Source organism: Larus michahellis, chromosome 1, assembly GCF_964199755.1.
Source record: "Larus michahellis chromosome 1, bLarMic1.1, whole genome shotgun sequence".
NCBI lineage: Eukaryota > Metazoa > Chordata > Aves > Charadriiformes > Laridae > Larus > Larus michahellis.
In genome coordinates, this window is record NC_133896.1 from 158,134,404 (window position 1) to 158,150,022 (window position 15,619).

At 42.7% G+C, this 15,619-nt stretch overlaps 1 long non-coding RNA gene across 1 annotated transcript; it reads right to left on the minus strand.

The window, feature by feature from the left end:
- Positions 1-2,075: 2,075 nt before the first annotated feature.
- LOC141737916 (uncharacterized) lies at positions 2,076-3,889 on the minus strand. The gene is made up of 2 exons (XR_012585272.1): positions 2,816-3,889; positions 2,076-2,622 (listed from the first exon to the last, which is right to left on the minus strand). It is a non-coding gene; the product is annotated as an uncharacterized LOC141737916 (long non-coding RNA).
- Positions 3,890-15,619: the final 11,730 nt, after the last annotated feature.

Below are 15,619 nucleotides of genomic sequence, written 5' to 3' on the forward strand. Positions count from 1 at the left end.
ATTCTGTAAAATGCTTTCTTTCTAACACACAACACAGGCATGTCATTCTGTGCTGGTGTGAACGCATGCGTACAGTTTGCTAAAAATATCCTTTAAACTAAAGGGACAAATGGGGAGATAGGAATCTTATTTGCTGTCAACACAGAAGTAAGAGGGGATGCATTTCATTGTCTCTTTCCACTTCACCTTAGGTGCTTTCTCAGGGCAGGACCTGCACCCGTATCACCTCAAGTGGGCAAACTGATTTCCGGAGTGGGGTGGAAAGGTGTTATGTGCTCAAAGTTAAGCACAAGGCTAAGAACTTGCAGACCCAAAGTTGGGAACCTCAGTTGTCCAGGGACAGGAGCACGCCTTCCTGGGCAGCTGGATATATATATGTTGTCAACAGCATGCCCTCAACTCAAAATTCCTATAGCCTTGTTTGCTGGCACATCGCTTGAATCTCTCAGTCATGCTTACTAGCTACAGATAGTGCTTCAAGAATGCATCTACACATGGTCTGGATTGAAGTTGACTCCCTGGGGCAAGGGGATCTGAGGTGAGATACTAGGTGCTAGCCAGTGTCCAGCACAGCCAGGGCTTCTGGTCTTGCCCAGAACCTGTAGGCACTATTGCTATAGAGATAATACTTTTTGCCTACTTTGTCAAGATATGAGAGGATTTGCTGCTTTTTAAGAAAAAAGGGAAATTATTATTTAGGATTTCAAAGATATCTGCAAGATATATTTTTGGTCGTCTTTGCTGGGATTCTGCATTTTTACCCCTTGCTGAGCTATGTTCACTGGATCCCTTCTTACTCTCCTTCCAAGCAGAATTTGTGAATTGTGCCAAGAAGTGTTGGTCTTTTTAGGTCTCTGACTTAGGCTATAAGCATTTTAACAGCTGCCTGCTCCTTCCCTTTGCCAGGGAGAACAGAATTTCTTGTTTTGGCTGGGCTACAGTAATCCATATGTCAGGGGAGCAAACCCACTTCATCTGCTTTTTAGCTACAATAAACCCCGAACTGGAACACTTACAGCACGCACTTGATTACACTGGTACTCTTCTGAGGGGATGCGGATGGACTAGAAATTCTTTTGGTGACTGTAGTGCCCTTGTCAGGTCCCTCCTACACAAATGTCTCGTGAGGAAATATGGACACACCAATCTCCATTTTGGATTGTAAACAGAATTGGATTTTAGCTTATGCCACTGGTTGTGACAAGGCTAGACTGTGTTTGTTTGCATACACGTCCTCTTGGCGCGTGCATTCCCCGTGAAGGTTGAAAGGTAAGGGTGGAACTCATTTGCTTTAGTTTAGTTGTCTGAAGGTAAAGTATTTAGCCTCAGATTGTCATTGTAGGCTCCTTTTATAATCAATGACCAGGGAAGTGTGCCATCAAAGACAGTATGTGTCATCCTAAAATGAATGCCTGTGAAAAGTTAGGCAACTAAGAGAGATAATTCCTCTGTTTCCTTCCATTACACTTATAGAGAACACAGGGTAGGTACTAGCTCCGACTGCTGTGGGTGACTTTCAGGCTCCCACGGATTGGGGGCAATAATTCAGCGTTCATTGAATTTGGGCATCCCTCTTCACAGGTGGCAAAAGTAGAACACAACTATGAAGGCATATGAATAAATGACAGAAGGACTTGGGACGATAGACATTTACAGTGGCCATCGGGACTGGATGGCTCTCCTCCAGGAATGATAAAGAGTGGAACAGCTGACTTGTTAATAAATACCTACAAGTGATCATCTCACATTTATTATACCACACTGAGGTGAAACCCTAACCCTGACTCTAACGCTAGCCCTAGGAATACCAGTTAAGTTATAGATATTTTATTTTTGCATTATCCTGAAGAACAGAAATATTGCTAACACTAAACTCATGCTAAAGACATTCCAAAGAAATACCAACCAGTGATCTTAGTCTCATTACTAAGAATAGTAATTAGCAAACACATTGAGAATGACAAAATTCTGAGATGCTTACGATTTAAGAGCAAACTCTCAGCTTTTATGAGGATAAATTTGGACTAATTTTGTGTCTTTTTTGTAGTAAATTAATAAAAGAAGGGACAAAGAAAACAAGGCAAGTAATTTACTGGCTGAACTTTCACACAAGAGGCTGTAAAAGAAACTTGAAACTTGAAAACCGTGGGGTTGTAGGAACTGTTCTATCATTAATCAAAACCTGCAAAAGAAAGGAAGCAAAGGATAATAATAACAATCTGAAATGAGGTTAAATCTGAATCATTTGAGTAACCAGTACATGGAAAAGTTTCTCGTGTACTATCATTAGCCAGAGTTAAAAGGAGAATTAGCCAATTATCATAAAATGTCTGTATAATTAATTAGCAAAATGTTACAGATCTGAAAAATTATTTCAAGTTGGAGATTAGCACTTATTTTTCTCAAACTTCATTTCATCCAGCTGTCCTGCAAAACCTTCTGCAGCGTTATTTTATTCAAGTATCTCATAGAGTGAAGAAGGATTCAGTTTCTTCATCCAAATCCCTGGAATACACCCATTTGCCGAGTTTCAGGTTCTGCATTTTTTGGTGTCCGTGGAGTAGGATGGGAGGGCAGCTGGTCGCAGTTGCTCATGCTTTATACCTCTTGACATATAAGAACCTGGAAAAAAGCCATGAGCGTGCCATCGTGAGTATGTTGGCTTGAACATTTGGCCAGTGGCATACAAAACAGAACCCCGATGCCCAACCCCAGCACGCAAAACATAGGCTCAAAGTACGGCAACACTTGCCACAGAGGGAGAAGAAAGCAACCCAGAAGGTAACACTGTGTAAGAACATGATAAAAATCTTACTCCAGGCTTAAAACTTCCTCTGGACTTTTGCATAGGTTCTCCACCCCGTTATTTTGTAGGGGCTGATGGTAACAGGAGCTCGGCAGAACCGTGCAGGCGATCTCATTCACCAAACAGTTGCGCTGACCAGGTGGTCCTGTGAGGTTGGCTGGGGACACAGGCGCTTCTTTTTACACTTTCTAGGAAGCGTCCGGATGCAATTAAGTGAGCCAGGAAAAAAAAATCAGTTCTTCATTCCTTGGAAAGCTGAGGTAGTATGGAAGAAATGCCTGGGGTTTTCCAGAACACACTCCTAAAATGATTTGGCAAAGGAGAGTGTTTGATCAGAGAAACACAGACAACACTGTCACATTTTTGGAGGGGTGGGGAGAGGGGGAGAACTCCTGCGGTGTGGAAACAACCCAAGGTGGGTTTTTGCTGCCTTCTATGTCTTGTGTTACCATGAAGGTGTCACACGACGGGAGCCACAGGATCTGTCACCGGTAAACTTTCCACACCCTGTGGAAGCAGTTTCATTTACCTGCCCTCTGCCTCCAAAGTGGCTACTGGTATTGAGTGGAGAAGGTCTGGGGGGGCGCAGCTTGTGGTAGCTGCTTTCATTTCCTTGCTTACAAGAATGAAAGCAATTGTTCTAACTTGGTTTGATGCTTTCTTAACCTCATTTGAGTCCTGTTAAAGGCAGGGTCTTCGTCTCATCTGTTCTTTTCGCACACTTCTGTTCTTTGGCCTCTGGAAAGACAGTGGCTTTCTGGAGAAGAATTGGTGTCTGTAGCTGCGGAAGAGGTGGCTAACCAAGTAAACTGCCCCAGAACCACATTCAGCATCACTAACACACCCATTAAAGCCTATGAAACGCACGCAAAGTAAAATTTATAGAATACGATTGTCATTTGCTTGTTTCCAGTGCCTCTTAGATTGTCAAATAAATTGTTGAAGATTAGGGCCTCATTAGTCTCTTTATTGGAGGCATGAACCGAGGGATGGAATAGTGAAGGAATATGAGTTACGACAAAGAAGAAAGTCACTCCTAAGGTTCTGGCCAGGACGGCAAATTCCCAATGAGTTAATGAAGACTTTGCAACAACCCTTTTCTTTTTAATGCCTCCAGCTCAAAATGCCAACTGAATGAATCAAAATTAGGAGCGCTCAGCAGAGCAAGAAAGACTGCAGAGGACTGCTCCCATGAAAATTAATAGAGACGTTCTGGAACCCTGGCTCAGACGCATGAACGAGTCTGTAACCTCAAACTATCAAAAATTCGTTATATATGTAGCTTTGGGGGATTTAACAAGCCATTTGAAAGATTGGAGACAATAGGAGAAATGAAAAACAAATTAAATATATTTGTTACAGTATCATTACTTCATTTTGCCTTCAGAAACTGGCACGTATGATTTTCCTGAACAGACATGGAACAGTTTCTTTTGATCAGTATGAATTACAATGCATTTTGCCCTGCTGCCGCTCTCTGTTACTCTTTCCGTGTCTCAGATTGCACAGGGTTTGATTAATGTGCATGCTTTACACGGGGTCATTTTTTCTTTTATAGCCCCACTCACAATTATATAAAAAGACAGTATCTACCCTGGATCAGAACTCCCTTGTTAGAGAATACACACACACACACACACACTCTCTTTTTTTTTCCCCCCTGAATTTTTTTCTCTGCAGTTTTAAAGGAAAATAACTTTGAAGCTCATCATTTCTGCTCTTTAATGAACATCGTATTAGTGTAGGAAGAGGGCAAACCTGGAAATTAATTATCAGCCATTGTCTTTTACTGACCTGACAGCTACAGGCTGGGCCTGATGGGACGCACTTTATTAAAGTCACAGCAACTAATAATTGAAGGCACCAACTATCTCATTGGTCCTACCAAGACCATTTGATTTAAGGATCTACTTTTAGGTATCCGAGTAAAACCAGTTACTCCTAATGTTCTGTACCTTTGTGACTGGACTGTGTGCATTTAGTTGGTAAACAAAATTTAAATCGATGGAATATTATTGCGTTTATAGATATACCACTGCTAAAAGACTCAGCTTGCCTCCAGGCCGAAAAAGTTCAGTTATCCCCTCTCAATATGCATAAAAGTAGATTTATTTTTTTTTACTTTCCCAAAAAGCTCATGCAAAATTGCATTTCACACAGACTTCAGACTTGATTTTGTTCTCATGTAGGTGTAACTCTACGGGCTTCAAAATGCCCCGTATAAAAATTATTTAACTTTTAGAAGACTTGACTAATAATTTCCATTGGTGTACAAGAGTTGTTGTCGCATTGAGACTCTTTGGGTTGTATTAACATTTACAAGACTGCAAAGGGTGTCAGACACTGGCAGTGCTGTTCCCGTGCCCAGGGCTGGCAGACGCTGCTCCACAGAGCCCGGTGGCAGCCATGCAGAACTCTTTACTCACCATGAGCAACCACTGAAATACAGGCAAGAATCCACATATCATCATTAAACTTAATTAATAATGGGGAATAAACCCCTAAACCACCTAAAACTCTCAACACTGCAGTTTGCATCAAAGGATACCCTCAGGCTTTTTTTGCTCCCTCCACCCCTTGCCCTTTCTTTACTTCTACATTTGCTCTGCAAGGTGTGTACCCAGATTTGGGTTAAGACAGTAGGATATTTAGACGACAGCTAACTCAGAATTGTTTATATACCTTCTTATCATATGAATGACTGTATTTTTTCATGCTGCCAGAGTACTTAATCCAGTCGGGAGGTAATTTCTGAGGTAGGTGAGGAAACACAAAGTATAGACATTTTGTTACTATAGATATACTGACATTGTGTATAACTATAAATCACAATTTGGGAAATGGGGGACGTAGAGGTTGAAAAACAGTTTGACAGCTAACAGAGTACTTAGAAGCTGACTCGATGACTTTCCCTCCCAGCAGCCTAATCCAGTACGCCCACTCACTCCCACTGACTGCATACTGTAAGGAGGGGAGAATTCCTCTCCCCCAAAGGCATGGAAACACCCTGGGGTAAGTCCCACAAGGTGAAGGCCCCTGTGATTCCTGCAGCCGAGGCAGTGCCCGTCCACCAGGACCCAGCTCTGCAGGCTTCAGGACACATGCTGCTCCGACTGGATTTTCTGTTCCCCTCTGAGCACTTTGCACAGCTCAGGCACTGGCAGAGGGCAGCGGCATGCCTGGAGATGCCCAGACGAGAATTTCCTCCACACAAAGGGGCTTTTTATCGGTATTGGGCATGCAGAGCCAGCAGAACCGTGCCCTGCCCCAGCCGTGCTGCCCTTCGGTGGTTTACCGGTGCCGGGGAAAAAGGGCAGGCTGGAGAAGAGGGACTGACGGAGGTCCATGTCCATTTTCCTCTGCGCTGTCCTCCAGGGAATTCCAGACAGCCCCAGGATGGGGGCCACTGGCAGCCCGCACGCAGAGCCCCTGCACCAAGACCGCGCTTGCTGCTGCTGAGGAACAGCGGAGTTTTGCATATGCATTTAAGCACAGGAGGATAAAATATCCTCAGCAGCAGCCTCTCAGCGCAGCCAGCTGGTAACACACAACCTGAAAATTATCCATCCAGCCACAGTGGGATGCCTGACATGGTTCAAAGCAGGCTTCAGCACGGTACGTGGCTGCATAGGAGGGAGCAGAGGGAATGCTATGCCGGCACATCTATGAGGGCAGAAGCAAGGAACTGCACTTTAAAGGAAGTTATTTGTTTTCGTGTCATTAAGGCATGCTGTCAGTCTCCATGCTCATCAGAAACAAATAGCAAGCAAGTTTTCCAGGAAAGCGAGCATGATCTTAACAGCATCTGACTACACATGAGAACATCTTCTGAATATAATGACATTTCTATTGCTTTTTTATATAAGGTATCCTTGGGAAGAGTAACCCATGACAGAGAACTTACTTACTGTAAAAGCAGAGCAGAAAAAAAGTGACTGAAGAAGGAGAAAACCCTTCTCATTTCCGTGCCGTGAACATGGAGGTGGCTGTTCCCATCTGGCCTGATACCCAAGGGATCTTGCACTCAGCACTCTTCCCGTGGCATTCACTTCCAACTGGTGTGAAGAGGGGTCTCAGGCTGCCCAGGGAATCCCCAGGCAGCGGCAGCCTCTGGGCTGTCATGACAAACACGGGGCTACGGCCACAGGCTCTGGATGCTTGCATGCACTGCATGGCGCTTGGGTTTGTGGCTAATCTCTTACCATCAGACGAGTGTTGCCCCCCTGCCAATGCCTCTTCCAGTTCAGAGATCATGGGACGTCATTTCCACTGGGCTCTTCATTTGTATTGCTGACTTAATGGTACGTTTCTGACTAACGGTACCAGATTATTCAGGGAAATAATGTATCAAAGGACCATTTTATCAATGGTCTAAAAACCAGTATACCTTTTTTTCTCTCTTTCAGTTCAGCAGTGGCCCCTAAACCATTTATTTCCTAAGTTCAGGGTTATTCTTGATTACTGCAGTGGCAGACTAAGGCCCATGACAGGGAACATGAACAGCAATATCCCAAGCGTGTCAGCATCTCAGCGCAGTGTGACTGCAATACAAATGATTTTTGGACTCACGCTGTGACTATTCAGGGGAAGAGACTCTCCGTCTCCACCACAGTACCTTCACAGCTCTTATCAGCGGAGTTTTTCCAGAGGGTGAACAACCTGGGTAATCTCTGCTGTTTGAATCATTAGTCTTTGTCGAGTATTTCTTGCTGTGATAAGCTTTCCGTTTAATTTGTGGATAGGATCATTCACATTCAGAGCGGTGGTAGCAGAGCTGTATCCAAACAGGATAAATGTTGGGCTTACTTGCCATGGCGTTGCTGCAGCTTCATGATGCTGTTGTTCTCTGAATTAGAGGGAGGGGGATTAAAAGTGCCGTAGTACTCCACTGGCACAGCGGGGATGTGTTCAAGGAAAAACATGCAGCCTGTACCCCCCTGGTCTGCATCCTTGCATTGCTGAGACCAGCACTGGACTGCACCAAGGCCACCACAAGCCATGGCCACCGCTCCCCTGGCGTGAGACCCTCTGAGCAGCTGCAGTGGTGGGAGCCCTGGCCACAGGCTCTGGGCAGCTCTAGGTCTCCCTCTCCAGGAGCAAGGCTGTTGAAAAGGCAACTGCTGAGGCCGGTCATCAGTTCCTTCATTTGCCAGCTTCTTCAGAGGGTAAGATTGTTAATCCGTCACTGAAGAGAAGCTTTCTTATTGCAGCTACATGACTGTTATGTATTTGGGCTTTCAGGTCAAGCGGTTAGAGACCAGAGTAGTGAGGAAATACTTTGAGACAGCCAATCTGCTGGGTCCTCAGAGCCAAGGGGCTTCCCCTGACTCTTTGGAAGTAATTTATTTATAAGACGCTGGGGAACAGCAATAACCACGCGTCAGTGTTTACCAGAATTTGTCCCCAGTATTCTTCCCCACAAGATGGGTCTGGCACTTCTGCAAAGCCACACAGAGGGAGCCCTCCTCTGAAGACCCAGCATGTCCGTGAGGGGCTGACACCCTCCATGCAGCTGATGGTAGCTCTGCCAAAGGTACTGCTACCTTTAGCATTGCAACGGACTACTTAAATGTCATAGGGTTGCAACTTAAAACACTAGCGGTAGGTTTTCCATTAGTTATGATTTCCCCTGCCACTTACTTTCCATGGGAAGTGTATGCTTTGACCCCTATACCTATCATGCTGGCCATCTTTCTCCTTGGGTCATGGCACACACATTTCCCTTAGCTGAATGATGAGCTAGCAGTCACCTGGTTTTCAGAAGAGAGACCTGAACGTGGACATTCCCCTCATTCGCTTTCCTATTAGTCCAATGATCCCAGCATACGGGCTTGCAGGCAGAGGTAAAAGCTCTTCATCTTTCCAGGGTCTCTTCCGGGCCAGTGAGACAAACGGGGTTATTATGGTTTGAAGAACCCACAACAATTAATTGTTGTTCAGACAATTACTCTATCACCCAATGACCCCTCCCCACCCGGGAAGGGGAATCAGGAAAAAAACCCAAAGAAACAGAATAAGACTAAATAATTAACTTCAATAATACTAAAGAACCAATATTGATCCCAATACCAATATAAAATTTGTGAGGATTATACTTATCCCGTGATATCAGCAGGAAGCTGTGCACTCCCAGCAGGGAACAGCAAATGTCGGACACTGCGAGCGCAGCAGCTTCAGGTGGAAGAGAAGGGCTCAGGGGCCAAGCACCGGGGCAAGAAGTTCTCTGTACCGACACCATCATAGAAGAGAACTCCTCAGAAAACCTTCTAATTTATGTTGTATGTGATGTCCATGGTATGAAATAACCCTGTTGACCTGCCTGGGTCAAGTGTCCACATCTTGCTCCTCCTCATCCCTGAACCCGGCTAACTTGAAAACACTGAGCCCTTGAAATACGCTTACCACAGCTAGCTTTAAAGTAAATATTTTCACAAACTCAGACACTAGAGTCTTCTAAAAACGCAGCTTTCCCTAGCATTATAACAGATCTTACTGAAAAGTAAAATTACTGAAAAATAAATTAATCCTGTGTCGCTCAAACCAGGAGGTGAGGACCCTCAACAAGATTACAGGTGTAGCCTGAATCGCCCAGAAGCCAGTTTATATTTGGGACGCGATATCGTGCCGAAAAACGATTCTGCGAGGAGGAACATCGCAGAAGCACGGGCAGCCTGGCTGTCTCCCGTCATACCGCTGGGAACCGTTGGGATTTGGAAGGTTGGAAAGAGCAGAACTCCAAAATATCTAATGTGCCACCACAGCTGAGACCCCGGCGAGGCCGGCGGAGGAGGACCGAGCGCTGGGTGTTCGCTAACGACTCCCGGTACGAGACCCCCCACCGCTCCCGCTCCCGCTCCCATGCCCGCTCCCGGCCGGGGACCGCTGCTGCCACCTGCCGGCACCGGTGCCCGGCAAAGCGCCGGAGCCAAACCCCGGCACCCCCCGGACCTTCCTTCTCCCCCGGGCTTTGTGCCCTACACAAATTACCTTACCTTCTGTTTTTCGAACTTGCCTGGGACCACGCGTATCCCGAGCATCCACATGACATCCAGCATGTTTCATCCTACTTTGTAATGTCAAGATGAATAACGCATACTGCAGGTTTAACAGAGGAGGTTTTTGAAAAATCATGTCGAAGAGAAACAGTAATAACTTTTTTTTTTTTTTCTTTTTCTCTTTTTCTTTGCAAGAGCTTGTTTTGGAACTAATTCCTCCAGTTTTTGGCTGTGCCAATACTGTTGGGGCACATATGCTGTATATAGGTCTGCAGTCTCGATTTTCCTATTTGTCCAGATAAAGGCACCTGCCCAAGTTTGCACCTGCCTGAGATCGCATCTGCTCCCTCCTGTCTGAACATTACATTTTCTTTTACATGGGAAAAAAAAGGACAGCAGAAGGACACATATGGTGTTTCCAGCATGAAATTGGGATGCAAGTTTTTAAGCATCCAGCCCTGGCAACAGAGAGATGCTCCCATGCCCCATAATACAGCCGTATCCTGAATGACCTATTTTGCTTGAACTAAAGTTTGTCTTTAAAGACATGACAACACAAATTCACAAAACCCGCCATGTACTGTAGCATGATATCAGACATCAACTTACGTTGTTCCAGGATATCTCCCAAAAGGACATCTATCTTCCAAAGGATATCTTCTCGGGATAATCACTACAAATCCCTTGGAACTGCAGAAACCGAAATTTCTTCCGAACCCTTTCACGGTTCTGAGGATGTCATTTCACATCATCACAAAGGAAGCAAATACCACAATCACCAGACTCCCATGGTTTCGGACAAAATCCCGTGAATTGTAAAGCATCTAAGAGGGACGGCAGGTGTGAGTGGAGAGTTCCTGCTTCCATCTGCTGATGTAAAATGTTCTTAGTCAGAGAGAGGAAGTTGATGCAACACATTAAAATCCTCACTTTCCGAGACAAAATAGAAACGCCTATACGGGTATGCCTACGTTGCAGCCAAATTCACGACTACAGCTCCAAGTAGTTCAGACTATCATAATTCCCACCCACAGGCTTCTGCTGTGTTAGCAATAGTGAAGGCTAAAGATACATTGACTCAGCTTTCCTCTCTCTGGCATAATTTGGGTCAAATGGAAAGGAATTTTTTCTTCATTCTACTTACTGGAAAGATGTCAAGGACATGACATGGAGCATTCAGCCACAGAACTATGGTATCATGTGCAAATTTTTAATTCGTTCCAAACTAATATCTTATTGTGCATTTTGAGACAAAAGCCAGCTTCTGGAAGTTACAAAAGGAAACATGGAGTCTCAAAGGAAAAAAATGCACAGCAGAAATTAAGAAACACCCTACTATATTCGCCAGACTTGGCCCACAACTATTCAGTATTTTTCATAACCTCATATAGCCAGTCTTGTTAAAGCCTTTTGAAAGTCTGGGTAAACTGTGCCAACTTTTCTTTCCCTGCTTAGGAACATGTTTAAAGAACTGTAATTGAAGAGGGAGATGTGATCTTCCAAGGTGACACTGCTTGATTAGGCATTGGACTGTGACAGCCGAAGTATTTTTATGGATCAAAAATATAGCTAGTGAGTGGAAAACACACTAGAAATGAATACTACATCTCTTCATGACAAAAACCTAATAGCGGGTTGTCTCAAGTTTCTGTATTAGACATGACATGGTTTGATATGTAAAATAAAAGAAGAAAGATGAATGGTCCATTAAAGAAGAATGATGAATGAGGTGACTCTCACAAATGGTACAAGGTGCAGGATTCATTTCTCTAACTCTGTCCATCTTACCATGCCTTGTCTAAGCAGGTTGTTTCACCCCACTCTGTTTGCGAGGTGGAGTCAATTGCTGTGGTGAGGTTCCCGTTTGTCTCCACTGACGACAGAGGGAATGCAGACATCCACCCTCTCTACTTGCTCACCTTTTCTTCTGGCAAGTTATCCCTCCCACTTCAGGTTCTCTTGTTTACCCATGTCTGGAAAAGACAAAGCAGAAATTCAGAGAATCTTAACTGAATTTCACTGAAGGGGTAACACAATAGTAGATGAACCTCATTGTTGATAAATGAGGAATAATTCACCTTGGGGACACCTACATCAGCTGACAGGGTCTCCTACAGGAGGGCTTCAAAAACACCTCTTTTCATCGACTGTATAGCTTATGTCTAAACTGTTTGCTCTGGGAACTATGAGGAAGAAACATGGCTCAGGTTGAAAGCAAGCAACAGGCTGCTTTCAGGACAAGGTACACCATGCATCCACGGCTGCTTTCAGGACAAGGTACACCATGCATCCACGGCTCTGTTCAGATGCAGTCATAGAGAACAGAGGTGACGAGCTTAGGCAGATTGATTCATGAAGCTACTGGCAGGGTACCTGCTTTGCACCTATGGTACAGGTAGGTCATATCCTTTGTGCTGTGGAAACAACAGCTTCCACTCCCACCAGTTTCACGACAAGTTGCTTCTCACAGGATGCTTCCCATGGTGGGGTGAGGTCCTCAGAGACCACCCATGGCCAGGTTTTGTGGCTTTGTTTTCTGTAGCAAAATGGACTGTAAAGTTGGCTAGAATGCAAATCTGTTAATTCAGATAAACGATGTCAAAGCTGGAGTATGGACTGTTTAGCCCTGGAGTACACGCTGGTTTTACTGCTACATTAGTTATCATATTATATTAATGTAATTAATATGCACAAACAGTAGATGCTAATCTACTCCTCTCTGAGAAAGGCTAATTTATTTTTTTTGCTGCAATCAGAAACCCAGTTTGTCAAGGTCATGAATCATCTCATTCCTCAGAAATGACTGAGCTTAGAATGTGACCAAACCAGTCTCCATTTACTGGTTAATAGTTAACAGTTTATTTCAAGTGCCTGATAAATTCTGGGTCAGATCTCCTGAAAACATTTGAAGGCTCAGAGTTAATGTTTATTTTAGCAAGGTGAAAATATGAACCACTTATTTCTGTAGCCTCTTGTGGTTCGATTTTATTTCCAGCATGAAACAAGTGGGGCACAAGCAGCCACCTGCCTTGCCAGGGAGACCTAATAAAAAAAAATCCCTCAGAAATAGAAGACCAGATGGGAGGAAGCCACAAAGACCAGAATTATAAGTTACCGTTACTCTCAGATAGTTTAAGGCCAAACATCTACCCTCATCTAAGTTTTGATCAAGTTATGCAGTTTTTGCAGAACCTTTTCCATCCTATATTCTCTAAATACTATCTCTACATTTCTTTGCTTAAATCCAGTATAAATTATACTACTTCCTAAAATCCACACTACTTAATTTCTTCTTTCCTTTGAACTAGCTGGATCACGTCATCATAAGTTTTATGATCCTTCCAGCTGATAATCGAGAGGCAACAAGGTAAATGTTTTATCTGGAGAACAAAAACCACTTCCATTCCCCGGATTGCCTACACTCTTCCATTTTAAAAAGTCCTTGAGTTTCAAGTTGTTACAGTTCTTGTGCCTTCATACAAAGGCTTGTTATAAATCTTTTCTCTTTCATGATCACAAAATGTACTTATAATGAATATAAGTACATTGCGAACTTGCGTGCCTTATCCATCAAAACACAGGCTTTGACCTAAAGCTCACTGAAATGGATGGAAGAACACAGCTAACAAGTGTTCGCTGTGATTTCTCCATTTGGACTCTATTGATTTCCTTTTGTTACTATCCATTTTCCATGTGCCCAGAATTTAGCTAATGTATAATATGTATAATGTATAATATAATGTATAATCCAAAACTCATCATAGAATTTAAATTCAAGCTTATCCTTCTTCAATGAAAAAATTTAGCATAGGCTTCATTTAGGCATGCTTTTAACTGTTAGTGGTATTCCTAAGAGCTAAGAAAATACTTCAGCAACAGGCTATGATGTCAGATCCCTACTTGTCACTTCACTGAGAATGGAAATCTTTCTCCACGGTCACCGATGTCTTCCAGCCAGGGTGGATATTCCTACTTATTTTTATTTTACCTTCTTCCATTCTCCTTTTCCATGTATGTATTCTGTAATGAAGCTTTAGTTTTACACTTTGTATCCTCTCTCTTCTCTTTTGAGTGAACCCCCTTTTGTTTCACCTTTTAATTTCAGTTACTTCTTCCATTCAGTTTCATTTGTCTGTAGTAAATTAATTTTCTCCTGTCTTCTTTTTCTGATTTAAGAATAGAAATCTTGCTATATAGTAATCTTCTCTGAGCTTTAGAGAATTACAAGCTTCTTTATTTGCATTAAATATGAACAAGCTCACTCCAATAATAATATCTTACGTTAACATCTCCAGCATGGTCTAAGAGTGCTCTTTGCTCTTTTTTATTTTTACTCCTTAAACAGGCCACCTTTGACACAAGCAGGTGTTGGAAGTCAATTAGATTATATCATATTAAATGTGGAATGAGTTTCACCTAGCACTTCTGTTTAAATTAGAAATTTAGATTAAATATTATCAAGCATTAATAATATCTGCAACTTCCTCTATTTCACAGAAGCTGTTTTCTCGGTATGTTAAAAGGATGCACGTAATTCACATTCTATGGAAAAAAAATTATCTCTTAACAGAGAGAAGCTTTTTCCTTGAGCATTTTCCTTCTTCCGTCCTTTATGGTTCTAAGTTTTCTCTGTGATTTCAGAGTTTCTTGCCCCAGGTGTGAAGGAAGGTTGGAATACATGATACGCAAAGCTGCTGGAACTGATCAGTGATGTGTCAGGCCAAATACAGAACTGATTTGCTGCCATAAGCAATTTAAGCAACGTGCCAGTAAAGTTGCCGTAAGTGTAAATCATCACAGAATGAAGCGCTCCATTTATGCAATGCTTTGAAGATCAAAATGTCATGACAATACTGATTATTACTGATAACTAAATAGCCAAAGAAAGGCAATCTGCAATTATGCTTACCTCCCACTTGGCATTTAAAATGGAAAAAAACCGAGAAAGCGAATTTTCAAATAATATTACCAGTCCTGAAGCCAGAACAGGAGGTACCAAAGCAATTACTTCAGCAACTTGCTTTCATAAAGGGAATTGCCAGCAACAGGTTTCATTTCTAGGTAGCTTCCCAGACTCTCAAGAAACACAACAGCATCTACAGCCTGGAAAGATGTCAAAACAGTAGCATGCAATTCATAGCAACTCAGAAACGAAGTGCCACAAACCATACTGCTTTAGCAAACATCATTTGCATCAAATTTTCCCATAACAAAACTACATAGAGGATAATCGTATTACAGCAGGAGACTAAAGTTTCAGTTTCAGCTGTGAACAGGAGACAGTGTTTGTCAAGTGATTTTAAAGTATTTTTGCTCTTGAATTTAGAAAAGGATTTTGTCTATATAACTAGATGGGAGAACATTTTTTTTTGGTGGTGGCTGAAGGTCATATCCCATCGTGCTTATTTATACCTTGGCTATGAATAGTTCCATTGATCTCAATAAGACTTCCAGTGAAGTACCCAAGGTAATGATGAAAAAATTGGCTATTAAAAAAGAAAGGGCAAAAGCAAAAGAGAATTGTTGCATAAGATGCATCGACAGCAAGTTTCTAAATACTGAAATTGAAAATGTGCTCTAAAGAATGACACAGAAATGAATTCCCAGAAACACTGTGGTGTAAAGGACTGGAGAGTGGTGCACTTTATTTTGATCATAAACATATGGTTAAAGACACAGAAAAATAGGAAATTATGAATGCAGCATCTTTATGTAAATTCTCTACAAGATATTACAGTATTGCAATGTTTCAAATATAGTGATGTTACACTTATGCTGTGTTTGAAACTATTTTAATAAACCTCAGAGTTGTTTTGTA